The sequence below is a fragment of the Stegodyphus dumicola genome, chromosome 2 (assembly GCF_044657685.1).
Source record: "Stegodyphus dumicola isolate Sdum_Otavi_A_Nest chromosome 2, ASM4465768v1".
Taxonomy (NCBI): Eukaryota; Metazoa; Arthropoda; class Arachnida; order Araneae; family Eresidae; genus Stegodyphus; species Stegodyphus dumicola.
The window spans coordinates 135,562,652-135,589,801 of NC_140769.1; the positions used below are offsets into that span (position 1 = coordinate 135,562,652).

The 27,150-nt window shown below is 34.6% G+C and overlaps 1 protein-coding gene across 1 annotated transcript in view; it reads left to right on the forward strand.

Annotated features, from left to right (window-relative positions):
* Positions 1–416: 416 nt before the first annotated feature.
* Positions 417–27,150, forward strand: part of LOC118195308 (uncharacterized) — a 294,732-nt gene continuing 267,998 nt past the window's right edge. Inside the window, exon 1 of the mRNA XM_085811147.1 lies at positions 417–943. The gene's annotated coding sequence lies outside the window, so the exon portion shown is untranslated. The remainder of the gene's footprint in view (positions 944–27,150) is intronic.

Consider the following 27,150-nt stretch of genomic DNA (forward strand, 5'->3'; position numbering starts at 1 on the left):
ACAGATACTATAAAAAACAATCAAGATGTGTATTTTTACTTCGTGTATTAGGTAATTTTAGTGTAAAATGGAAATGATGTACAGTAGAGTTTCGTAAACTCGACTCTCAATATCTCGACATTCCGTTTAACTCAACAGCTTATTTGGAACATTTTTAAGATATCTTTAAACCAATCAGAGCAAAAATAATATACTGTTATAATTATTATTTATGCGTATGTCTTTCCTGTTATTTTTTGCATTATGCCATTAATTCTTGGAACTGCCTAACAAATTTGAAGATATGTTGTAATACTTGGCAACGCTGTTTGCTTCTTTCGAGGATACGAAGAAAGTCGGGTAGCCGCTGGCTGCTGGTTCACATTCTTTTCTATTGTTGCGAAACGTTAGGAGACTTGTCTGAAGTTTTGTGACAGAATCTTATTGCAAACTAAACTCACACCAGTTCCTTGTGGGTATCGTTCCTAAGTTCACATCCACGCATATAAGTGTTAGATATTTTTTGGAACTTTTGATATTCTATGAAGAGAAGCATACTTACCTGACAATGGAAATAAAACTAAATGCCTTCAAGAGAGTATACAAAGCGGAAAGTGTAAATAAAATTACCATGGATTTAGATGTTGAACTGGCTACTTTGAGAGGATGGAAAAAGAAGAGGTCCAAAATCGAGTCTTGGCGTATGAAAAGAGCATGCACGGATAGTTTAAAGGAAAGAAAAAAATGTGAAAGTTGGTGAGTACGAAAAAGTGAGGGAGATGCATTATTTGTGGTTCAGGCAGCAAAGGGAACACGGAACATCCATTTAAAGACCAATTTTCCAAGAGATAACCGTAAAATTTTATGATGAATTTCAAGAAGGAAAGCCTGGATTTACTGCTAGTGCTGGCTGGCTCGACAGATGGAGAAAGCGGTACCACCACCCACAGATCACCGGACAAGGGTATATGTTTTTAATTCATATAGTATTTGTCTCTAGGATCATAATATTCGATTTCTCGAGTTTTTTAGTTAAAACATTATAAAAATAATATCGCGCGTGTCAAAGGGTTAAATATTAAAGAGCTCTGAAAATCCCACCCCTTTATTTGGTAAAACTCGACTTTTCAGACACTCGACAGACTCTCAGTCAACGTTATGTCGAGTTTGTGAGACTCTACTGTATATATATCCTTATTAATATTATAAAAGCGAATGTGAGTTTGTTTGTGTATTTGTTTGTTTGTTACGCTTTCACGCCTTAATTACTTAACCGATCATCATGAAATTTTCAAGAAATATTTCTGATAGATTAGAAAAGGTTATGGGCTACAAAATGTTTTCGTATGACTTTAATTAGCCGAGATATTAATTAAAAACTACTTTTCCCCTACATTTTTCACTTAACTTTGTTGTTTTTTTTCCCCTATTAAAGGGATTTGGCTACACGCCAGTTTATACTTTTACAAATATCTATGGAACGGCGGTTAGTTGAATTTCGAAACATATGTCCGCTGATTCCAAAAAATTCGTCGGAATCCATCGATACCATTCTCATTTTCGTACAACTTTAATCAGCTGAGATATTAATTAAAAACTCTGAAAACTCTAATTTGAATGCGACTCAATAGCGACATTAGGGATTTTTTCTTTAGTCTTCCCGTGTGGGTCCAATAAATTGGTGATAAAAACTATAACTTTTGATCTAATTATCTAAATTTTTCGAAATTTAAAAACTTGTCTCGCTCTCTGAATGATAGGAACAATGGTGGTGTAACTGTTTTTGTCGCTTAAGTATTTCCAGCTTAATCACAAATGAAACAATACTCCGCTTGCTATTGTTAACTCTTTGTTCACAGGCTGCGATTCGAAAGCGACGGAGGGGGGGGGAGCTGGTATCCGGTCGACCAATGGGTTGGCAAAAAGTTCACGGATTTACACGGGGAAAATCATGTTAAAATTAATAACTTCTAACTAACTTATCATCAACATTTCGACTTTTGTGATATATTTAATGTTTTATTTGGTATTTTTTAAAGATGTATTCATTCGTGTTATATATTTCTGTTATTGGTGCTTGAAAAATTGCATTTACATTTTATAATCCTTACATTTTACTGTTTGCGATAAAAAATTTTGTTTTATCATTTTAAAGCTCTCGAATGTTCTTTATTTTGAAATTTTACGCGGAGTGAATTTTTAAAATCCACGCTTAGTTGAAACTTATTTAAGGACATCAACGCGAGCGAAGCCGCGGGTAAAGCTAGTATATATTTATATATATATATATAGAGAGAGAGTTAAGAAATTGGTAAGTTTATTATAGTGGCTACTAATAAATAAAATTAGCAAAATGTATAAAAGTATGCTTATTGTGCGTTCATGAGCAAAATAAATTTCACTATGCAGGTAAGTAAAACTGTTTTAATGTTACTGAATGTTAAAGTCATATCGGGGATAATTCTGGTATTTTTTAAAAATTGGGTTATTGTCTTTACACAACGCATTTGATATTTATTTCTAGTTGGAATTTATTTGCTTATTGGGCACACTCAATAAACTTAAGAAATTAATCTTGAAGATGGTATCTTATAAATTAAACTTAACGTTTGCCAGAACTTTTGGCCCATCCCCACAGCATGAACCTGTACTTTCGAAAGTTTATTTTAACTGATACGTAATTTCTTATATTAAATTTTTTCTGCATTTATAATATTTCATCTATTAATATTGCTACCAGCGGGGGAGTTTGTCGAGGACTGAAATTAAGTTAGTAATCATAGGACAGCGGAATCAGATTATTAGGCTTTAAATTTAAACTTGAAATGCCTCTAATCATTGTTTGTGCCAAGCCGTAAACAGATAGAAGTTAATTTTTATAGGTTTAGTTTAGTAATTTGAAGTGGAAGTTATTAATATTTCTAGTCACTTTATATTGTTGTTGTAACCACTTAGTGCCCTGTCAGAAATATAGGTATAGATTAGCTGCTTTTATTGTGCACCATTACTTTTGAGTCACTTATATTAACAAACATCATTTAATTATTTTTCAGATCCTACGTAATATAAGTCACGAGACATCACGCAATGGGCAGAACAGTTTCAAATTTTAGAGATGCTAGCTTCGGTTATATCCCGGATTTTGTAATTAGTCCACACAAATTTTAAAGTACTGATCTGTGCAATTGCAGAGCTATTTCTGTGAGAGAGCAAATAAAACTTTGAATAATCAAATAATCGTGTTCCTGCCTATTGAATTCTCAGTGTTGTTACTCGCTAAGAAGTAAGATATCGGTTTTCTCGTATTAAATGCATTCCATTGGAGAATATACTCACATTAGTTTCCTGCGGAAAATGTTTAGCAATTGTCTTTGGCATCGAACATATCATTTGCAGCATGTCTTGTCTTCCAGACAAACTCCGCTAGGTAGGACTCCAGGTAGTGACAAGCTGTTCCAGGTGTACATCAGCGATTATTTCGCCATTTAGTAGTTCCCCATATGCGTTCTATATTTTACCTGTGTGTGCCAGTTTCAGTATCGATGAAATTATACTTGTGATTTACTTTACAGTGGACACACCCAAATTGTTCAAGTTCTTCTGCTTTATACCCTTTCGAACAGTCGGAAAAAAAATGTTCGTTCCTTCTTTAATGTTCTTTTCAATTTCGTTCATTAGTGTACTGGCACTACCATCGTGGACTATTACAAGAAATGGTTATCTCATTTCGCGACAAATGCCGACCAAAATCCACTGTTGGAGACAACTTTCTTCCAGCATTATATCTGTGTCGTGTGAACATGTTTTCGTCGTTCTCCACAATGCATCCGAAGCCGCTAATTTTCTCCCTTTCTGCTGCCACCATTTCGAAAACTCAGACCTCCCGGAGATAAATGATCAAATCTCCTACCCTTTTCTCTGCCATTCCTATTTGCTTTTTGCAGAATTTGACCGATGTTAGTTCTTCACACCAGCGATATATGAAACGTAAACTATTGTGAATGTTATTCGAGTTCTTTAGAACCAGTTTCCCACACCCAATCTAATACTTTTTCGAAAAGTACAGATTTTACACTTCCTAAAAATGCAATCTTCGTTGATGTAAATTGAAGTGCAACTGAATTAGGGATAGACATGGCTATGCACATTTTGTAGCGCTGCGCCGCGTGGTAGCTATATATATATATAACTTACATATATATATATCGTTAGTAGTTTGGTTGTTGTTAATCAGTCTTTTCAGTTACTAGTATGGTTAAAACTTCTCATTTAGGCACCTTCGATCGCCGACAGGTAGTAGGCACTCGACGCATGGGCCATTCAATTTCCGACATCGTCTGAGGGAGTTTCAAGATCGATAGTATCAAGAGTATACCAAGAATACATGGATGGTGGGAAAAAATAAAGATTGGGCAAATTACAAAGAACTAGCGTGAACTGAAAGCCTTGAGCTAGCGTGGTGTGAGATGGCATACTGTACATAGCCAGCGAAGTGAAACATTAACTTAAATTATCACCCAGCTGAATCAGGGAATCAGTCATACAGTCAGTAAACGGATTTTGGGAACCGTAGACCCACGAGAGTACCATTGCTGAATAGAGGCTACGATTGCCATCTGGGCTACCATTGCTCGCCATCGAGAGTACCACTGCTCAATGCACGTCATCGTCTTGCCTAGGCAAGAGAACACACAGAATGGACTCCAGAGGACTGGAACGAGTAGCATGGAGTGGTGAGTTTCCTTTTCGACTACGTAACAGCGACGGGAGGCTGAAAATATGGCGTCAGACTCATAAAGCCATGGATCCTGCATGGCAGGTTGGAACTGTACAAGGTCATGACAGCTCAGTCATGGTCTGGAGTGTTTTCTCTTGACAGTGTTTGAAATCTTTTATACTTGTTCCTATCTTCCTCAATATGATTTTGTATGTAGAGTTGCTGGACGATCAGGCGATCATCTCCATCCGTTTATGTTGTTATGGTCTCTCACAGGTCCATGTTATCTACTACCTAGTTAGGTGAGCATTCCTCTGACTTCTCCGTCATGAAATGGCTACCTAGAAGCCCTGATTTAAATTCTACCAAGCATCTTTCGGATGTTTCGCAGAAAGGTGTGAAACCACATCACACAGTACTAGAGAACCTTCCTGAATTATGGACAGCTCTATCTGATGTTTGGTAAGACATTCCCGCAGGATGCTTTCGCAAACTTATTGAATCTATGCTTCGTCGTGTGGCAGCCATTACCAAGACCTCAGGAGTCCCTATTGTTATTGACTTGCTATTCCTAATTCTGTGGTTCTTCAGTGTATAGTTTCATTGAGTGTGAAAGTTCGCATTCTAGATTTTCCGGCAGTATGCTGTAATTCTGAAAATTAGCGACATGCCAAATGAAGACTGCTGCTACTTGGAGATCCATTAACAAGCTAAATTAGGTTAACATTAAAAAATATGCCACCGAAAGTCAGATTTCTGAAAAAACTCCACCCGTCGAAAGAATAGCATGGCGCTTGTGTCCCAGTGATGTTACTCACCAACTGTTCTTACCTAGAGCGACTTTTGTTTATTTCCAAACATATAAAATAAATCTTTTAAAATGCAATTTAGTTGATAAAAAAGCAACGCAGTAATGTGACTATAGTGAAGACAATACGTGGCATGCCTTGAATAATCTTGCTTGTCAAGTGTTCCAAAAGTTCTTCCATGTGTTTGGCAGTGGAAACGTTGAAAACGGTTTATCCATGGTGGTATAGAATTCTTTGAAGCGGACTAAAAATAAATCCAGTTGCTTTACACCTGTGCTAGTATTAAATTACTGAATTTGTTAAATTTTTTATATAAATATGCATTTATAATTTGAAAGATAAATTGAAGATTCCATCAATATTCGCAACAGCTTTGCAAATAAAAGTTTTGTTTAGTTTGTTTCATTCATGTATGGGTGACAACTAAGGTGCGAATTCGTAAACTGCCATTTTGCATATTTAATTAATGTTGTCGCAGCGAAACGTAAAGTAGCGTGACGCAACATGCGGGGGGAGAATTTAGCCTATATACCAGGGGTGGCCAAAGTGTGCCTCGCGAGCCTGATACGGCTCTCGCAGGCAATTTGTGCGGCTCATGCATATAAAAAATATATGTATGAAATATGGTAAACTAAAAATATTCAGTGTCCAAAAGGAAGTAATTAATTAGTTCAGCCTCTTTTTACAAAGTTATCAGGGATTTCTTTCTATTTAAAATCTCCTCCACTACTTCTATAATGATGTAAATATTAACTTGTTGCGTTTAGAAAATGTAGATGCGGCTCTCGAACATTCCTGAATTCAAACGTGCGGCTCTTACCGACATGAAGTTTGGCCAACCCCTGCTATATACGTTTCTGACATAAACGTAAAATTTATTAAGATTTCGTGTAATTTTGACAGACACAGAAATGCAGAACGAAGCATGATTAAGTTTGAACAGTTGTTAATGCAGGAATGTTCTGACAAACCAAAAGTATTTAAACAGCTTTATAAGGGACGTAATATAAGCAGAAAAAAAAGATTACACTACTGTCAGCGGCAATAGCTCTTAAGTTCATGATTAACGAACGATTCTGTAACGAAAACATAAAATGCAAGCACAATAAATGAAAACGTTGAGAGTGAACATAATTTTAACGTTAGAAACGCCATTAGCAAAACCTTTCAAAGATCTTTGCATTATTACATTTTTAGTCCACAGGGGCTTTGTCCCTGAAGGACTATTGTTTCGTTTTGCGATTTTGCATTGAATCACTATAAATGTCCTTTTTACTTTTCAAACTGTTGCCACCAATTGTTAGCGTCTTGTATTATATTTGAAGAAATAAAATAATGAAAAATCTGCATAAACGTATGTCTATTTCTCGCATTGTGATAAAACAACGGTACATAGAGCCATCGAATTTTGAATGACGTAATCCTCCTACGAATATCGGGATGTGGAAGACCAAATTTGAAATTTAGAATTTGATTTATTATCGATTTCATATTTTATAAAACTTTAACGAATATTTGAGTATCAAACTCAACGATTTAAAAGCGAGCCATGGCAACACTCTACGGCGGAAAAAAAAAAAAAAAAACTTTTTATCCTCCAGCGGGAGCGGAACTGTGTATCGGAAATTCTAAAAATAGGCTCATTTTAAAATTATTTTTCGACATTGCTACTGAACTGAATTTTATGCTTTAAGTGCAAAGAACATGATATTTAATAAATAAAGGTAACACACAAAATGTTAAAAAAAACTTCCCTTTGGACGTTATTTAAAATCTGAAACCTTTCAGATTTTTTTTGTGTGGGCTTGCTTTTTGTTTTACTGATCTTCGTTTTTCACTATTTTACTTTTTCTTTTAACCTCCATGCGAGTTGGCTATTATTGCCAGTGCACAAAACATCGAATGTTTAATTTATCTTGTTGCCCTCCCCTCCCAAAAAAATTAGAGCTTTGTCATATTATAAATTATAAGATCTTTCACTACGATTTTGAATTTAATCAACCTCTAATTCTGTAATTACTTAATCAATTCAGCGATTTAAAGGAATAAACGCACTTCTCTATCATTTAATGCATTGTACCGCACCACTGACAGTTACCTCGTCGTAACCAACAGCTTTGATCAACACTTTCTTTTTAATTTTATTTCAGATATCCATTTAAATGTTGCAATTTGAAAGACATTTAACTTATAATAATGCTAATATTTTTTTTATTCGTAACTGATAATTTTATCGATATTTGTAATTTTGTTTTAATTAAAAAATGATCTTTCTGGCTTTGTGTATTACATACATGGGAGTATAGTACCTATTTTTTAAAAATATTTTGTTCCCTATTTAATGAATAAAATGATAAATTTAACGCCGAGTGACAACATGCCGCAAATGTGCTTTTCCCCCCAAACGGTATAGTGATTAGGGGAGCCTACTGCTGTACCGAAGGACCTAGTATCGTATCCTGCAGGAGGCATGGGTGTTTGGAAATGTATATTGTCACTGCTGAATGGAGGCACTCTAAATACATGGCGAGATGAAAGTCCTCTCGAGAGGTTGATGGCAGGGAAAAAGGGGGGAGGTCCTTCGGTACTGTCCTTCCGGGTTGCTCTCTATCAAAATTGGGGCGGAATTGAGCAAAGTCGTGCTGTCACCTGTATAGTGCTCAAGGCTCTTGTCAACGACAGGAGCAGTCTTGCTGTCCTTAATTTGGTGAATTTCGTGGGCTTTTTTATATGCTACTATCAAAATGAGATAAGTCTTCACACAACACAACAGATGTGGTTTCCTTCTAATATCGAGCACACTTGCGGTCCAGCGGTAAAAATTCGCTGAACACTCTAGTAGCTGAGTTCGGAATTCGAATGCCAGCGAAAGGACTGGCTGCATGAGCCTTTTCGTGGTTTTCACCATATGTAACGTGTATATGAGGCAATTTCCCTTAGAAAATCTTCTACGAAGGCATTCCCCTCCAAGCAGGTAGCCCTCTAATACTTTGCGATAATAAAATGAACCAAACTTCCCATAAGCTTTTTAAATTAGGATAATTAAGTTCGTGTGAATCACTGCGTTACGTGAATCCGTGTTGCGCGAAAACAAAGAACTAATGCAGGAAACAGATTACGATTTCAAAAAATTATTTTATGTTAATTAACCAATTATTATGACCATTATTATAACTTTTTCTTTTCGTGGTTTTCACCAGAATGCAAAAGCTGTTTTTGTGTGTTTAAAGTGAGGGTTTTGAATGTTTAGCCTTGAGCTCCTAGCAGCCTCTTCTTGCTGTTACTATCACTAGTTCTGTCAAGTTTTATTCCGGATTTAGCATCTTGATAGCCGATATTTAAAAATTCGAGCGCTAAATTATCTTGAGCCAGCTTAAGTAGTCTGTTTGATGCATAGTCTCCGGTTACGTTACCTAGATTTGAATTTTAGCGTTTCATACGTTTAACGTTATCTTAGGTGGAATCTCCCCAAAATAGCGGAAGTTCATCTGTTGCACATGCTTGTACCTTCCCGTTCATCTAAAACTTAAATAAAAAGGTTATTTTAGCTAACCTTTTTTAGACTCTATGATTTGATTCAAACAAAGTTTCAATTCGCTATCAAGTCGAGTAGGATCTGCAAGATTTTGGCACAAGCTTCTAGATTCAGTATAGTTCAAATAAGAGCAGTCAAGTATTTTTCTGAAACAGAGACGGACTTCTATAAGAAATTAAATTTCACTATGATATATTCATCTAGATCTCAAATGATATACAAATGGAATATATATCACCATAAAGTACTATTAATATGCATCTGTAAAGCTATGCTGCTTCTTCCGAACTCGAAAGTTCTGATGAGTCAAACTTGCCTAACTCTTTTATTGCTCTTGGCACCATTTATCTTGAAGTTTTAAGATGTTATATTTCGTCAATATTTGCTCTTTTAAGATTGATAAATTAGATTATATTATATTCAAGATTAATAAATTAAACAAGACTAAAATGATAATGGAACTGTAAATTACACGCTAAATGCCATTTTTAACATCTTTAAAATAAGGCAGCAATGTTTGAAAAAATGAGACAGTTAAAATATATTTAAAATTCTTGATAGATAATGAGGAAACGGGTAGCGCGTAGACTATATTTGTGTATTGTATGTTTAAGAAATTATTTTAATTATTTTGGTGGTAGAAGCTTGTAGGTTTGTTGCGTTATTTCTTTATGACAGGAGTAAACTAACTGTTAACATTGGTGTCCGTAAGCAATTTAGCAAGTAACGGTCAATGAAGCAGCTATGTTTCATCCTAAAATCTCAAGACTATTTGAAACTCGACAGCAGCTAAAGTAAAGGCTGGTCTTTTGATCTTACAAGATAAACATATAAGGTGTTTCTCCCGCCTTCTTAGCATGCCTTCGTGGTTTAGGGGTCAGCAAGCTCAGCGCATATATTCGAGAGCTCCGTGGTTCGAGGAGAAGGCGTTGCTCATTTTTCATGTCTCTTGCTTCCAAATAACCTAATGACTATACAAACAAGTTTAATTGAAATCAAATTTTACAGCTGTTCTGCTTGCATTTCGTAGACTATTAAAGGTTGTAGCAGTAACAGTTGTTCAACAAAGAGAAGTTAGAAAATTTACGAGTATGTTAGGAAACTAGGATGCCTTGGCAAAAAGCTTTTTTCATGTAAAATCAGTGGAATCTTGGATCGTAAAGGGAACTTAATGTAACAGCATAAGAAAAATCATTTGTCATCAAATTGAAGTTGAAGATTGTATCTATTTCTGTGCTGTGAAACAAGAGTTGTTGTCCCTGGTCTTGATACCAAAAGACGTGATACCAAAGACACTATTGATTCAAGAATACTTATACACCGCGAAAAAAAATTGGGACAGTTCTATAGCACCCGTTCTACTGGGACAATTATTGACGAAATTCAACTTGCGTTTTTCAAGTCTCGAAAGCGCGACTTATGATATAGCATTATTTAAATATAGATATTTTGAGACAAAATCGAATTTTTTCTAAACTGACATGCCATTTTTTTCCATATTCCGATTCTACGACTCAAATTATGCCAAATTGCCAAGTTTTGTTAATTTTGTTTTGCCAAATTGCCAAGTAGTTTTCGAAATTTTAGCTCCTCAATGTTAATTAAATTTGACATATATTTATAAATCTCTCGTTTTTTTATTAAACTTATTTGATTCTTCCTTTCGCATTTCGAAATTTAGGTTCATTCCTAACAAAATTCTCCTGTATTTTATGATTCATTTTTAAAATTTATATTTTTAAATAATTTTTATAAATTTTTCGAGAACAAATTTGAATTAAAATCTATAAAGTTTTTACCATCGGCTTGAAGTAGATGTATTTTTAAGGATACTTGCAAAAAACTAGAATTTTTTTATTCAAAATTTCGTAACATATATGTAAATTTATATATTGGCGCGTTTTGAAATTTGGCATATTTTTGAAAGCGATAATAGCATCAAATGTGGTTTAGACACTCTGTTAAAAATTACTTGAAAGTAGTAACTTTTTACTAAATGTTAAAATTTAAAATTTTTGAATTTCTCCTTAAATTTTGCACCAAATTTTACAAAATTTAACATTTAGGCAAAATTTGAGTCGTAGAATCGAAAGACTGAAAAACATTGGTATGTCGTTTCAGAAAAAGTCCAATTTTGTGTAAAAATACCTGTATTAGAATGCGATATATAAATCTAATATATATCCTAAATCAGGATTTCGAGACGCAATTTGAATTTTGTCAATCGGCCCAGTAAAATGGGAGATATAGAACTGTCCTTTTTTTTCCAGTGTACATGCAATCAAACTTAAATCTTTGGTGTCAGCGCAGAGGAATTTATCTAAATACGTAGTTTTAGTTTATGACTAACTTAAGATTACGGCATATAATGGCATTTTTGAATTTCCTTCACATAACAGTCGGAATTAAAAGCAGACATATTTTACTAACACGAGAAGTTTAACTTCTAAGAGAAATTGATGTTCGATAGATTTATTAGACCAAGAAATTCAGAAATAAAGCCAATCAAAAGAAAGGGCCGGATATATGTCTGCTTCAAATTTTCTATCTCAGCAGACGAATGCTGTTGCCAAAGTGACTCACGCCAGTTGGTTCAAAAAACCTTTCTCGTCCTTCACGGAAACACGAATTGTTAAATGGTTTATGAAACCCAAGAACAGCTGTGAATTATTCTTCAACAAATTAATTAAGATCAAAAGAAAAAAAAATCATGAAGGCAAAAGAGGCTGAACTTTTTAGAGTAGCGAGATAAATACATCGGAATAAAATTTTAACTTAATCAAAGAAAATGGTGAGTTGAAACGGAGTAAGATAAGGCCGAAGAAACAAGAAGAATTTCCAGAAAAAAGAAAATGCGTTTAAGGCTGAATAAAAGGTCAACCATATCATAAAGAATGAAGCTGAAGCAACTACTCTCATGCCTTAAGTGTCACTTGAGAAATTCTGCTAATTTCACTGAATAATTTTCCCGAAGAATGCAAAATAGTTTAAATTAACGTAATAAAAATTTCAAAAATTTGAAAGGCTTCAGATTTTAAATCAAGTCCAAAGAGGCGTTCTTTTAACGTTTTGTGTGTTACCTTTATTTATAAAATATCATGTTTTTTGCACTTAACCATAAAATTCAGTTCAACAGCAATATCGCAAAATAATTTTAAAATGTTTCCGATAAGCAGTCTCGCGCGCTGGAGATAAAAATCTTTTTTCTGTACAACGTTGCCACTATTCGCTTTGAAATCCTTGAGTTTAACTTTCAAAGAATAATGGAAAAAAATTAACATTTAAAGAATAATGGCAAACTCGGAGCACTACCTCGCTCCTACAACATAATTAACCTACCACCTGCCTCCTCTGAGGCTAATATGCAACTGTTGTCTCTCTCACTTGCTGGGCTCTGCCAGGCAGCTGATTGGCTCACCGCTGCCAGATACATGACAGGGAGTTTAAAATTTTGTAAAGAGAATTTATACAAATATTTTGTAGTATGTTTATAGCTATTGACATGAATTAAGAAGGACAGGGGCTTGTAGGCTTCTAGATATTTTACAAATTTTATTAAGTTTATTCGCATTGAATTTTATTTAAAATTACTCTGTATGATTTTTGTGTACTGTTTTTATAGGGATTCTGTATATAGATACCCATTCTATGTACTATTCTATGTATGGATACTCCGCTACGGTATAATTCTATTGGTTTTATTTATGGATTTTGTCTACTGTTTTGTGCAGCGATTTTTTCAAGAGGTACCTTTATTGGTCTGCGGATTTTTGTGCACCTGTTTTTACAGGGATTTGGCCTATGAGTGCCTATTTAGGTGTACTTGTTTTTGTCTACTGGCTTTTACGAGGCATAGACCTACGGAATATCCATTTTTTTAATTGAGATTTGGCCTACGGATATGCATAAAGTTCTGATTTCTGGCTATGGGATTTTACTGGGATTTCCTTTATGGTGCCTACAGTTCTACAGAGATTTGACATACTCCGTACAGTCCGTACAGTCGTACGGGTTTCGGTTTATATGTTTTTACGGGTATTTGGCCTATGGATACCCGTAGAATTATACAGGTTTTGGTTTATGGGATTTTACGGGATTTGGCCTACGGTTTCCCGTGTAGCTTTGCGGGTTTCTTTCTATGGGTTTTTACGGAGATTTGGCCTACAGGTACCTGTACAGTGTATGGGTTTCTGTCTGTGGGGTTTTACGGGTATGTGTCTACAGGTACTCACAGCTGTTGACGCTGACTATTTTACTAATTTTGCCACTGTCTTTTGACTTGGAGGATTTTTCTTTTACTTTTAAAGATCTTAAATTTGGAACATTCAAAACATTTTGTTTTTTTCCTTGAATACGTATTTGGAAAAAGTATTCCACTTGAAGCTAAATTTTAACGTTTTTATCCTTTGTTGTTGACAACATTACCTATAGTAGTTTTAGACACAGAAATTCCATGGCTTTCACAACGTTTTTTAATATAGAAATACGAATACATTTCTTCGGAAAGAACACAAACATAGACTTCCCCCCCATGGCTTCTTTAAAAGCGAAATTTTGCATGAAAAGAAAGCTGTCAAGTAGTAGACCATAATTCGTACTTTCAAAAATATATCTGCAGTTCCATTCAGAAGATTTTTTTATTTTAACGGGAAAGCAAAATCGTCTGAAAAATGTGTGAATAGCATCTTAGATTTAATTTGTTCACTACTTTATTAAGCTTGGTCAGGGAAATTAAAAATTCAGTTTCACTAAGAATGGTATAGTCCAAAGAGAAAATAACGAAAATAAGAAATACAGTATAAACTCCAATTATCCGAATCAATCTGAACCGGAAACTATTCGAATAATTGGATTTTTTCCGAAGAAAAGGTCTACGTAAACTTTAATTAATTATTACTGTATGTACTGTATGTTGAATATAGGAGAAAAAAACTATTTTTGTAGAAAAAGAAGTTATAATGAATTGAAATGAAAAGGCAACACTTTTGCGTACATGTTATATAGCGTACTGTACAGTACTTGTAAGTGCAAGAAAGTCACTGCTTGCTGAACATCTCGGTCAAAGTAAGCTGTTTGAGAGACACCGTGCCCCCCCCTGCGCTTAAATTTCTTAGCCAGAGATTATTTACTTTGAAGCATGAAGAACCTAGCTTCTGAGCTAAAATTTGAGCTTTTTCACAAAGAATTGGACCCGAAATCGGGTTTTCCATAGAACGTTGCTGTAAAAATTTTTGTTTGGTGCTGCATTCATTTTTTTGAAGCTGCCATTGAAACTTCCATCTTCGTTTTCAAGCAGTGACACGAAGTTTAAAAGTTTAGGCTTGCTTCTTTTAATGTTTGGAATCGTTGATTATCGAACACTACTGTTCCGTCTTAATTTGTTTCTTAAATTCTGAAAGAGATTCGTAGAATTCGGATAATTGGAGTTCGGATAATAGGTGGTGTACTGTACATAAATTACTTTGAACTACTCTTTTCCCCAAAACAATTCGCGCGGAAAATGCTGAGAAGCAATAGAATTCAAACAATTAGTGCAGTTAAACGATAGTTAGGAAAACGAAATAAGAAGGAATAAATAACTTTAGTCATACAGAACATTACTGGCAAAAGATACTTAAAGTTAACGACAGATTCAGATTCTGTTGCATCCTGTAATGTGAAATTCGCAGTTTAATTGCTATCTACTGGACGTAATAATTTGCGTGTGTGTATTCCTAGGAAAAAATACAACGAAAACAATTTTCTTCCTCTGTTGTATAATCGTACGCTGGAAGTCGAAAAGATCTATTTTCAACTGTTTTATCTGCCGAGTTCAAGATCAAAACAAAAATTCCCATCTGCATCGCTCATTTATTCATGTTTTATGGGCAGCTGCCTCGTGTTAGACTGCTCATAAAACACGAGTGCATTTCACGAATGTGAGTCAGTCCCTCTGTGGATGTTTATGCCGATGTTGTTTCTCACAATGATCGTTAAAATACGCAAATTTCCTTTTATGACTACAGTAGGTTCAAGTATATTTTGTTAATTAATTTGTTTTTATACCACGGTCTTATTTGGCTCTTCTCTGCTTTTTGTTGCTGTTAAATAATTAAATTACATTTTGGTCACCAACAAATATCGCGTTTGCCAACAATTAAAATGCAATACCGATTTCACAAAATTTGAAAACAAAAATTGGAGAAATTTTAGGTTCTTATATTACGACCGAAGGGGCGTTTTGTTTGTTACCTTTATTTATTAAATATGTAAACGCAATGTATTAATTTTTATTTAAAATGTATTTTCCCGATTGGCAACAACGGTTTTTTCTGAACGATAATAATTTGAACGGTAATGTTTTTTGAGCAGTAATGTTGACGGTAATGTTTCTGAATAAAGCAAGTATTTAACAATTAATGTTTGACGGAATGTGTTTTTAATAAACTAATTAAATGCTAACATTTCAGAAGTGGGATTAACTAGAATTATTATCTAGATTTAACAACGTATTGCCTTAACGTACGCTAAGCCTAAACTGAATGCGGAAGCTCGCCAAAACTGAAAGTAGAAAGGTACGTGAATTTATAAACTGTTTATGTTATGTCTAAGTATTAAACGGAAAGAACTTAAGTATAATTATTGTATTAGTATTTGAAAATTGAAGTCTAAGATGGCTTATTTGGCAAGAGGCAAAAAATGTGATTTAAAAGAACTTGCTTTGGAACTTGATGTAGATGTCCCTTCTGATATTAAAATTGTAGGCTTAAGAGATATGATTTTGAATAGTAAGAATTATAACGAAGACTTTACTAAACAAATGCTAGATAGAATTATAAATGATCGTTTAGACAGGGAAAAGTTAGAAATTTTAGAAAAAGAAAAAGATAAACAAAGAGCATTTGAACTTGAAAAACTGAAAATAGAAGCAGAAATCAGAAGTAGTAATGTAAATGATTCTGTTCCTTCTAATGTTAGTAGAAGTAATATTTGTGATATGAGTAAATTAATGCATAAGTATGATTTGAATGAAGGTGATATAAGTTTTTATTTAGTTTTATTTGAGAGAGAGGCACGACGTATTGGGTTAGAAGAACAAAACTGGGTTTCTCAGCTGTTGGGTCTATTGCCTTATGAAATAACTCAATTAATTGCCCGTGAATCAGAAGAAAAAGCTAACGACTATAAGCACGTTAAGCAACTGCTACTGAAAAAATTTAAGATAAGCCCTGAACAGTTTCGGCAAAAGTTCGTTGATCATATTAAAACATTGCGTAATACGTGGAAGGACTTCACGTTTGACTTAAAAAATTATTTTGAAGAGTAGCTTGCTGGATTAAATGTAACAGATTTTGACTCTTTAAAACAACTTATTATTACTGATCAATTAAAGAAAAGGGTCCACGCTGCTATCCGAGACCATTTCATTGATGATTGTTCTAAATTCATTAATCCTGAAGAGTTGGCTGAAAAACTAGATGAATATGAAAATATTCGGGCAGAGATAAAAGTACTTCGAGTAGAAAATAAAACTTTTAGGCATAATTTTAAGCCCAAATCTGGTTCTAAATTTTATGAAGGATCCTATAATCAGTATTCAAGACAAAGAAATGTTAAAGATTCCATGCAAACAGATGGTAATTTCAAAGTGGGTTTTAAAAACAGTTTTGATAATAAATACAATCTGAGAGATAAATTTTATAAAACAGACGAAAGGAAAAGGGAATATAATTCTGGCATCCGCAATGAAAAGGGTGAGCCGAAATGCTTCAATTGTAATGATAATGGACATATAGCGACGGATTGTCCTCAGCCTAAAAAAGAAATTATTTGCAGGAAATGTAATGAAAAGGGTCATACTTTTAAAAGGTGTACGTCTAAGAATCCAGACTTGACAAATGTTAAAAATAATTTATCCGTGGACCAGAATTCAGGTGTTTCACCAGCTGTATATTTAAAGTATGCTCGCATCAATAATGGAGAAGAAATTAATGCAATCATAGATACGGGTTCTAGTTCGTGTTTATTGAAACAGTCTGCGGCTAAGAGACTGAATCTTATTGTAAAACCTGATGTGGAGGCATTGTTTGGCTTTGGGAACCAGAATAAACCAGCCGCTAGAACATTGGGAAAAGTAACTGTTAACTTAGAGATTGATAATGTGGAAGGAAAGGACATTACAGTTCTAATTGTAGGAGATGAAACGCAACCATGCGACTTATTAGTTGGTCGAACATGGATTGATTTACCGCATATTGCATACGCCAAGATAGGAAATACCTTGCACATACGCTATGCAAATGACTGCCCATTTTCACAGTTGCAAAATGATAGCAACACTCCGCGAATTAAACTGAAGGCTTCCCAAGAAACTCAAATCGAAAGTAATACGGTTAATTTCGTGAAAGTTAAAACTGATGAAATAAATAACGGTTATGTTTTAATAAGTGGATCGGAAGATGAGTTAGGCTCATTATTGAAAGTAATACAGGGAGAAACAGTGATACCAGTCACTAACTACAGCGATCGAAAACTAATTTTGAAAGAGAATCAATGTATCGGTAGAGCGGAAGTAGCAGAATTAGTTGAACCAAGTTCAGATCAGAAAACTGAAAATTCAAGTCAAAAGGAAATACTGATAATAAATGAAATTAAGAAGTTTAGGAGACCGATTACTTTAGAAGAAATTAACGTTAATAACAATATTACGCCAGAGAGAAAACAGGAAGTTTTACATTTGATAAATGAGTATCGAGATTGTTTTGCATTAAATATGGAGGAATTAGGGTGTACAAACTTAACAAAAATGGATATTAAAGAAATTGAAGGGAGTAAGCCTATTTGCATGAAGTCGTATAAAACCAATGCCGAAGAGCGGGCTTCTATAAAGAAGATAATAAATGAATGGAAGAAATATGGAATTGTTACTTGAAACAAGATCTCCGTATGCTAGTCCAGTTTTACTCGTAAAGAAAAAAACAGGTGAATTACGATTAGTGATAGATTATAGAAAGTTGAATTTGCAAACTGTTAAAGATAAATTTCGACTCCCTAGGATAGATGATCTTCTTGAATGTCTTAGTGAGTGTAAAGTTTTCACTACATTGGACTTAGCTCATGGATATTTGCAGATTCCTTTAACTGAAGAAGCGAAACTGAAAACAGCTTTCATCACTCCAGATGATACTGGTCAATTTGAACGTATGATCTTTGGGTTAGCTAATGCACCTGCAGAATTTCAAAGACTTATGAATCAAGTTTTAGGTCCGTTGCTTAATAAAGAAGTATTGTGCTATTTGGACGACATATTAATTCCGGCTAAGTCTTGGGAAGAAATGATGGAAAAACTTAGGAAAATGTTTGATAGATTGAGAGAAGCAATGCTGACATTGAAACTGACAAAATGCGAATTTGGAAAAGATGAAGTTGAGTATTTGGGATTTCTAATAAAATCAAATAGTATGCAACCTGGACCAAGAAAAGTACGAGCCATATTAAACTTTCCTAAACCAACCAATGAACAGGAAGTTAAACAATTTTTAGGTCTTACAAGTTTCTTTAGAAGGTTTGTACCGAAATACGCAGAGAAAGCTGAGCCGTAACGAGACTGACGAGGAAGGATGAAACATTTCGTTGGAACGAAGATCAGCAAGAAGCATTCAGTACTTTAAAGGATCATTTAACTAATGAACCAATACTAGCATTATATAATCCCGAAGCAGAGACTGAAGTGCACACAGACGCGAGCAACAAAGGACTGGCAGGAATGCTGTTGCAAAAAGGTGAAGATAGAAAGTGGCATTTAGTTTATTGTGTAAGTAAAGGAACAACAGAAACAGAAAAGAATTATCATTCAAGCAAATTAGAATTAATGGCTATAGTTTGGACTTTGACACGACTTCGACAATTTTTAATTGGAATCCGATTTACGGTAATTACAGACTGCCAAGCTTTAGTTTATTTAAACGCGAAGAAAACTTCAAATCCTCAGATAGCAAGGTGGAGTAATCTGATCCAGGAATACAATCTTGAAATAAAGCACAGGCAAGGCAAAAGAATGAGTCACATAGATGCATTGAGCCGATCGCCAGTTGATCAGCTAGAAGAAACTTTATAATTGAAAACAACTTGGAAGTTTGTTTAACGTTAACGACAGATGAACAAATTCTTATGATTCAGCATTCAGATCCAGAATTACGCAAATTAATAGACATTTTAAAGAAAAAGATAAGTGATAGAACGAATGCAGAGAAATATGTAACTGAAAATTACGTCTTGAAGAATAATCGATTGTTTCGTAAAGTGAAAGATCAGGAAAAGGAGAAATTGTTATATGTCATACCTAAATCGATGAGAAAAGGTATTGTAGTAAAATCTCACGATCTTTTGGGACATTTTTCAGCAGACAGAACTGTTGCCAAAATCAAGGAATCATACTGGTTTAAAGGAATGAAACGATATGTTATGCATCACATTTCGATGTGTTTCGAATGCCTAGTAAATAAAATGCCTAGTGGTAAGAAACAAGGAGTACTGCATCCAATTAGACCTGGTAGAAGACCTTTTGCAATTATACATATAGATCATTTAGGACCATTCGTAAAAAGTTCAAGAGGAAAATACAGAATTATTTGTAATAATTGATAATTTTACGAGATTTACACGCTTATATCCCATGAAAAGTACTGCAACCAAGTATGTGTTAGTTGCATTGAAGAGTTTTGTAAATGATTTTGGATTACCAGAAAAAATTATCAGCGATAGAGGAACATGTTTCACAGCGAAGGAATTTCTAGAGTACTGTGTCATACATTCAATTCAACTCAGCATCCAAGTGGTAATGGAATGGTGGAAAGAGCAAATCGAACAATTTTGGCTACGATTAAAACGAGTATGGAAAATCCGAATCAGAGAGACTGGGACAAAAAGATTAAGGAATGCGAAAGAAATCTAAACAATATGATAAATAAGACTACAAATAAAACTCCTTTCGAAATGCTTCACGGTTATTCACCAAAATTTAACGACGGATTGATGAGGATGATTACAGATGAAGACGCAGATGAATGGGAGAATCCTGTAATCTTACAGAATGAAGCTAGAAAGAGAATTGAAGATATGCAGATGAAAATGAAAGCAAATTATGACAAGAAGAAAAGTAATTCTTTAACATTCGAACAAGGAGAAATAGTAGTTATGAGAATCAACCAAAACACAACAAAAGTATCGAGGATCTTTGGTAGTTACAGAAGTTTTACCAAGTGATACCTATAGAGTGACCCAATTAGAAGAGAAGGTGAAAGGACATTTCTTTAGTACGACAGCTTATGTGAGCCAATTAAAGTCATGGCAGTGTCAAGCTGAATCAGAAGAAGACGATGATGATGGTGATGACATTAGTGTTACTAGGGATAACGATAACAACACGCCGCATATTACTAAGACTAGGACACGTAAAAAGAATAGAAAACGACGGTGAATCTATATGACAGCTAAAGACTTTCGAACTATAAACATTAATATTACAGATTTAATTTTTTTAAATATAAGTTCTTAATGTTCCGAGGTCGTGACTAAGTCAGGATGCCCGAATGTAAACGCAAGGTATTAATTTTTATTTAAAATGTATTTTCCCGATTGGCAACAACAGTTTTTTTTCTGAACGATAATAATTTGAACGGTAATGTTTTTTGAGCAGTAATGTTGACGGTAATGTTTCTGAATAAAGCAAGTATTTAACAATTAATGTTTGACGGAATGTGTTTTCAATAAACTAATTAAATGCTAACAAATATCATGTTCTTCGCTCTTCAACCATAAAATTCAAATCAACAGCAATATCACAAAATAATTTTTAAATGAGCAAAGCTTTAGAATTTCCGATACACAGTCTCGCGTGGAGATAAAAATGTTTTTGTTTCTGTTCAGTGTTGCCACTGCTCGCTTTGAAATCGTTGAGTTTGTTAATCAAAAATTCGTTCAAGTGTTAAAAAATATGAAACAGATAATAAAAAAATTTCAAAATCCAGATTTGGGCTCCATTTGCCCATATTCGGATGGAGGAGTACGTTATTCAAAATTCGATGGCTCTAAACACCTTTGTTTTATCACAGTTCGAGAAACATAGATACATTTATGCAGATTCTTAGTAATTTAATTTCTTTAAATATAATGCAGGGCTCTAATATTGGGTGGCAACAATTTGAAAATTGAATCAGACATTTATTGTGAATCAACGCAAAATGACCAAACGAAAATAATAGTCCTTCAGAGCAAATTGCCCCTTTGGGCTAATAACTTTTTTTTTAAAGTCCAAAGGGGCTTTGTCCCTGAAGGACTGTTGTTCTCGTTTTGCGATTTTGCGTTGGTTCACTCTAAATGTCCAATTCAGTTTTCAAAGAGTGTTGCCACCAAATGTAAAAGTCCTGCATTATATTTGAAGAAATTAAATAATGATAAATCTGCATAAATGTATGTGTATTTCTTGCATTGTGATAAAACAACGGTCCATAGAGCCATCGACCATAGTCCATAGTCCAAACAACGGTCCATAGTCCATTCTCCTATGAATATGGGCATGTGGAGGCCCAAATTTGAAATATGGACTTTGTTTTATGATCGATTTCGTATTTTGTAAAACTCTGACGAATGTTTGATTAACAAACTCAAGAATTTCAAAGCGAGCAATGGCAACGTTGTACAGATAAAACATTTTTGTCTCCAGCGAGTAAGACTGCGCATCGGAAATTCTAAAAATAGGCTCATTTTAAAACTATTTTGAGATATTGCTGTTGAACTGAATTTTATGGTTTAAGCACGAAGAACGTGATATTTAATAAATAAATGTTACAAACAAAATATTAAAAAAACGCCCCTTTAGACGTAATTTAAATTCTGAATCCTTTCACATTTTTTTAAGTTTTCTAATTAATTTTTAGTCATACATTTCCGTAAAGGTCATCGCAGAATGTCGATCTGTGCACAATCGATGGTGCAAAAATATTTTTCCAAATGAAGATTTTTCGATATATTTAGCATGTTGGCAGATTTCAAAAATCGATCCACTATTTTTAGCCGCCACGTGGGTGTCAATAATAGCAAAATGTTAAATCAAAAATTTATTCTGTCATTGTTATCAGCCTGACCTCTACGACTGATAATGATATAGATATATTACTACGATATATACGACTATAATGATTTAAGAAGATATATGATGATAATAATGTAAGGAGAAAAAATGTAAAGGCACTGAATGTAATTTTGCATCATCAGATAGATCAGAAAATTCCAAGATGATACGTGTTGAGTCAATTGTTCTTTCTATGTAAGATAAAAATTATGATGCGTACATCACAAGACTTCCTTGTTCGGAATATTTAGTTATGCGTATATTTTACTGCATTTCGTTTAAACTTATTTCCTCGAATTTCATTAGAGATATACTTCGCATTCAATTAATTCAGTTCTCATTTCGCGGCAAGGCAAAATACATAAGATTTCAAAATACCTTTATTAAAAATCGAAAAATATAGAAAAATATAAAACATCAAATACAGTTAAAACAATTAAAAAAATTGAAAAAAAAAATTAGAGTTTCTACGCAAAAAAACAAGTAATTCGGCCAGTAGCCAAGTATTTGGCAAAAAAAAAAAAAAAAAAAAAAAAAAAAAAAACACTGAAGGTGCAGAATCTGACTTAATTCACTATCCTGCTAAGTTTTATATGTATACAAATATGGCTATAGTTCAACCGCCTCATCAGCGACCACGAGCGCAAACACGCATGCGCCATTTGGACCGAATTATTCTCAAAATAGGGTGTAAGGATGGGGACTTTCTTTCCCTCCAGCATAGCTCATTCCGGAGAAGAGAAGACCTTTCACGTCGCAGCAAGTAATACCGCCCCTTTTGGACGAGTCTATGTGTTTTGGCACAATGCCAATCAGGGTTGCGCTATAGACGGTCGAACTATACTATGGTAAAAAATAGCCTAGCCGCACTTAAACAACTTGTTGATAATTCTACAACTATTGCATGCAGATTAACTAAAGGCTTAAGACCCTTGGCCGGAAGATAAGAACAACACAATTCAATCATTTGTAAAGCAAAAAATGCACAATTTACCAACATAAAAAATAAAAAGAACTGAGCTCACGGAGCAGCCTAACAGAGTGCGTATATATATATATATATAATTGAAACAGAAATTGTAAAGCTAACTAGAAAGGAGACGTAAGACCTATTTGGTCTTAAAAATTTTTGCGCATAATGCTGCAAAAAGATATGAAATAATAGTTGGTAGAAATATTGCAGAGAGCTTTTTACAGGTTTTTCCAGTTTTTCCTGATTAATTTTTTAAAAAAAATTTTTTTTAAAAATTTCTTCTTAGTTCATGTTTTAGTAATACAACGTTGAACTATTTCGTGGAGCTACAGCTCCTGGTAACATTTTAGCAAGATCGCTGCAATATTTCTACCAACTATTATTTTATATATATATATAGGTGAGGCCGATTGCAACCAAAAACGGAGATGCACAACTATATAATATAGCAGTCCTATATACAAAATTTCAACACTCTGAGGCTACTCGTTTTTGAGTTCTGCAAGATTCATGAAACATTCTCTTCTAAATCTATTTTAAATCCTTTTTGCAACTTGTTTTTGGAAAAAGAGTCCTTAATTCTGTCCTTACGTACAGATGTCAAGAAAAAGCATCGTTAAATTGCATTCGAAGGCTGTCAAAATGGATATTTGTGTTTACAATACTTTCCTTACTTAGTGCAAGGAAGTAAAAAGATGTAAATAAGCTTGTAATGTTGCGCGCTTCCAACCTGCACGCAACAATAGTGGTGACTGCTAAGAAGTGGAAAGTAGACAAAGTCTTGAGAAGGGTTTAAATCCCTTTTTATTCAACTTTAGAAATTACAAATGCGTGCTCTTGACGCTCACAAACTACGCCTACCCGGCGGTAAAATAAAAATAAGAAACTAAGAAAAGAATAGAAACAAGTGACTAACTACGAGGCTCTCTAAACGTAACTAACCTCATCGCGATCTAAGATACCGCTGATAATTCAGCAAACTTCTGAATATTACTTTGAAAGATTAACAATCTGCCGAGGCAAGCACACAGGCGGAAACGCGTGGTTCTTCAATTTCTAACTAGCCACCTCCTCGCTCGTGATTGCTTCACGAGCACACTTTCGAACTCGTTTCCCTTCTATTTAACTCAGATTACTTCCGCTGACAATTTGAATCCTTGCGGGTTCTACTAAAATTTACATACTCTGGCATCGGTAATTCCAGGTGAAAGTAAGGCTTGACAGGAAAGATAGTTTAAACTTAAAATAAATGTTAGTTAAAATAAATATAAACCCTACATTTGCCGCTGCCAGAATTTGGTAAACTTGGAAGCAGGTCCTAGAAACGACCTGTTGAAAAGTTTCCACAATTCTGAACTAAATTTTAAGAGCCTCGTTTACATAAAAAAAATCTGTTATCTCACAAAAGGTAGAATAAATTTCTGTAGATACTTATTTAATTTTCTCTTCTTACAGCAACCTTTCCTGGACTTCAGCAATCAATCTGTTTTCTTCCTTCCAGCATCCGGAAGGAATAAGTATCAGTATCTTTCTAAATACATTATAATTTACACTTTCTTGACACTGAATAAGTTTTTGTTTTTGAATGATTTATTTTCCTTGGTTACTGCTTAATTCACATTCATTCAAGTATTCAAACATGAATTTAACTTTACCCTGGCTCTCCACCATGTGTGGTGTCAAACGGGAATATTCGTGTTTTAGTATTGCAACACTTCCCCAAACCACCATGATTTGTTAGAATTCAACGATTCAGATTTTAACCGCCTAGTCAATAAGTGTTTGCACATCTTTCTGTTTAAATTCTTGCTCTCTTTGTTGCACAAAGAATAATTTATCTAATGGCGCAATTAACTTCCGTCCTAAAAATAATTCCGCTGGGGTTTTTCCCGTAGTATTGTGATTTGCCGTTCTTACAGCATAAGCTAACTCATTTATGTAGCCATCCCAGCGCTTGTGATGTGTGCTAACATAACTTCGAATTTTTTTACAATGTTTTTATTAACTCTTTCTGCTATGTTTGCCTGTGGTCTATACGGAACCATTTTGATATGGCGTTTTCAAATATTTGGCTAACGAATTGTTTACCGTTATCGCTAATGACTTTTATCGGTGCACCGTATTTTAAAATGCATCTGTGTAAGAATGCATCTGCGACTGTTTTGGCTGACGCGCGTTTAAGTGGAACAATTTCTGTCCATTTTGAAAAATGATCTACAATTACTAAAAGAAAACGATTTTTATTTAACTCACTCTGGGGGAAAGGACCAAGAAGATCTAGTCGATTTTCCTAGGACAGGCTTTAGAACAATGTCCATAGCTGTCTGGAATTTTGTTGGGGCCCCACACAACCCAAAGGGCATGCGTAAAAATGCATAAGTGCCCGATTTTGTTATAAATGCGGTTTTATGTATGTCTTCGGGTCTCATAGCTATTTGATAGTAGCCAGACGTTAAGTCCAAAGTAGTCATGTATCTTGTAGATTTAATCTTTCTAATAATTTCCTCTATAACCGGCAAAGGGTGAACTGGGAATTTAGTAATACTATTAAGTTTTCTGTAATCGATAGCAAACCTCCAAGCCCTTTTATCCGAAGAAGGAAACTCGTTCTTTTTCCTACATAGTACGACTGGACTCGCGTACTCATTATTTATGGGCGTTATTATTTTGTTCTTTAACATTTCCTGAATATATTCTTCTATGATTTGCTCTTTTTGTTTGTCTTTGCGATAAGGTTTAGTCGTACAGGGTTTGTCGGCAGTTAACTGTATCTCATGCGCAACTATTTGACAACTACCAGGACGTTCTGAAAACAAGTTTGAAAAAGTACTCACCACTTGCTGCATGGCTTGACTTTCATGGTCATTCAAATGGCTAAGGTCGACTTGCGGTTGTTCCACTGGTTCCACACCCTCCGGTCCATCTCCAGCACAATAGAACTGTCCTGAAAATTCACTTTGGCCTTCGCGGCTTTTAAAAACTTTATACCTAAAATAAGTGGACTTTGCAAATTTTTTACTACAAGAATTAATACTTTAAGGCTTTCGTTTTGAAATTGTATTTTTAAAGATAGTTTTCCGATACATTGACAAGTTTGTCCTTGCGCTGCTATGATTTCTGTGTTTTTATTTTTAAATAATCGTAACCTATTAAAGTTCTTCTTAAAAAAATATCACTCATAAAATTACCTTCTGCTCCTGTATCGATGAGGGCTTCTACTGGTACATCGCCAACCAGGACTTGCATAATTGGTAACTGTGAGTTCTTTACGATGACCGTATTTAAGTGTCTTCTTGAGGGTTTTTTCAAAACTTCCGGGGTCTGGACCCTCGCTTTCACAGGCCCCTCTACTCGTTTAAAACTTTCCTTTCAACTTCTGCCTTCTGGGTACGCGGACGGTTGTTTTCAAATTTCCTTTTTGGGCCTTGACCTTCGAGCTTCGATGAGTTAGCTTGATAGCTCTTTCCCCCATAAAAGCAGTTTGCATTTCTGGTCTGCTCATTTGAAGATTGCCTTCGGATACTTTGAGAATACGATGCCCCTCTAGCTTTCTCCGCTATTCTGCGATTTTGAAACTTGACCGCCAATTCGAAGAGCTCCTGCAATGTGCTTGGGTTTCTAATTTCGAAGTAGTCTTGAACAGCAGGTAACAATCTTGGTAAGATTATTTCAATAATCTCCGCGTCGGGTTTCTTCCCATACAGCATATCCGTCAGCTTAATTTTTCGCAGAATAAAGTCCGTCAACTCTTCTATATTCCGTTGATAAAAACTATATAGTTCGGCTTCTAGCCTTGCTCGATCTTTCACTATGGGGAAGGCCTTTAATAACGATTTTTTGAAATTTTCAAATGTATATGTCTGGCCTCCGAATTCTCCTAATAAAAATTTGCCTATATTCTTCCACCATAGCGCGGCCTGTCCTCTTAGTGCAGATGTGGCGATGGCAACTTTTTGTCTTTCAGGCACAGGGTAGAGCTGGAAGTGTTTCTAGGCCTTCTAGAAATATCGCCACCGAATGTTTTCC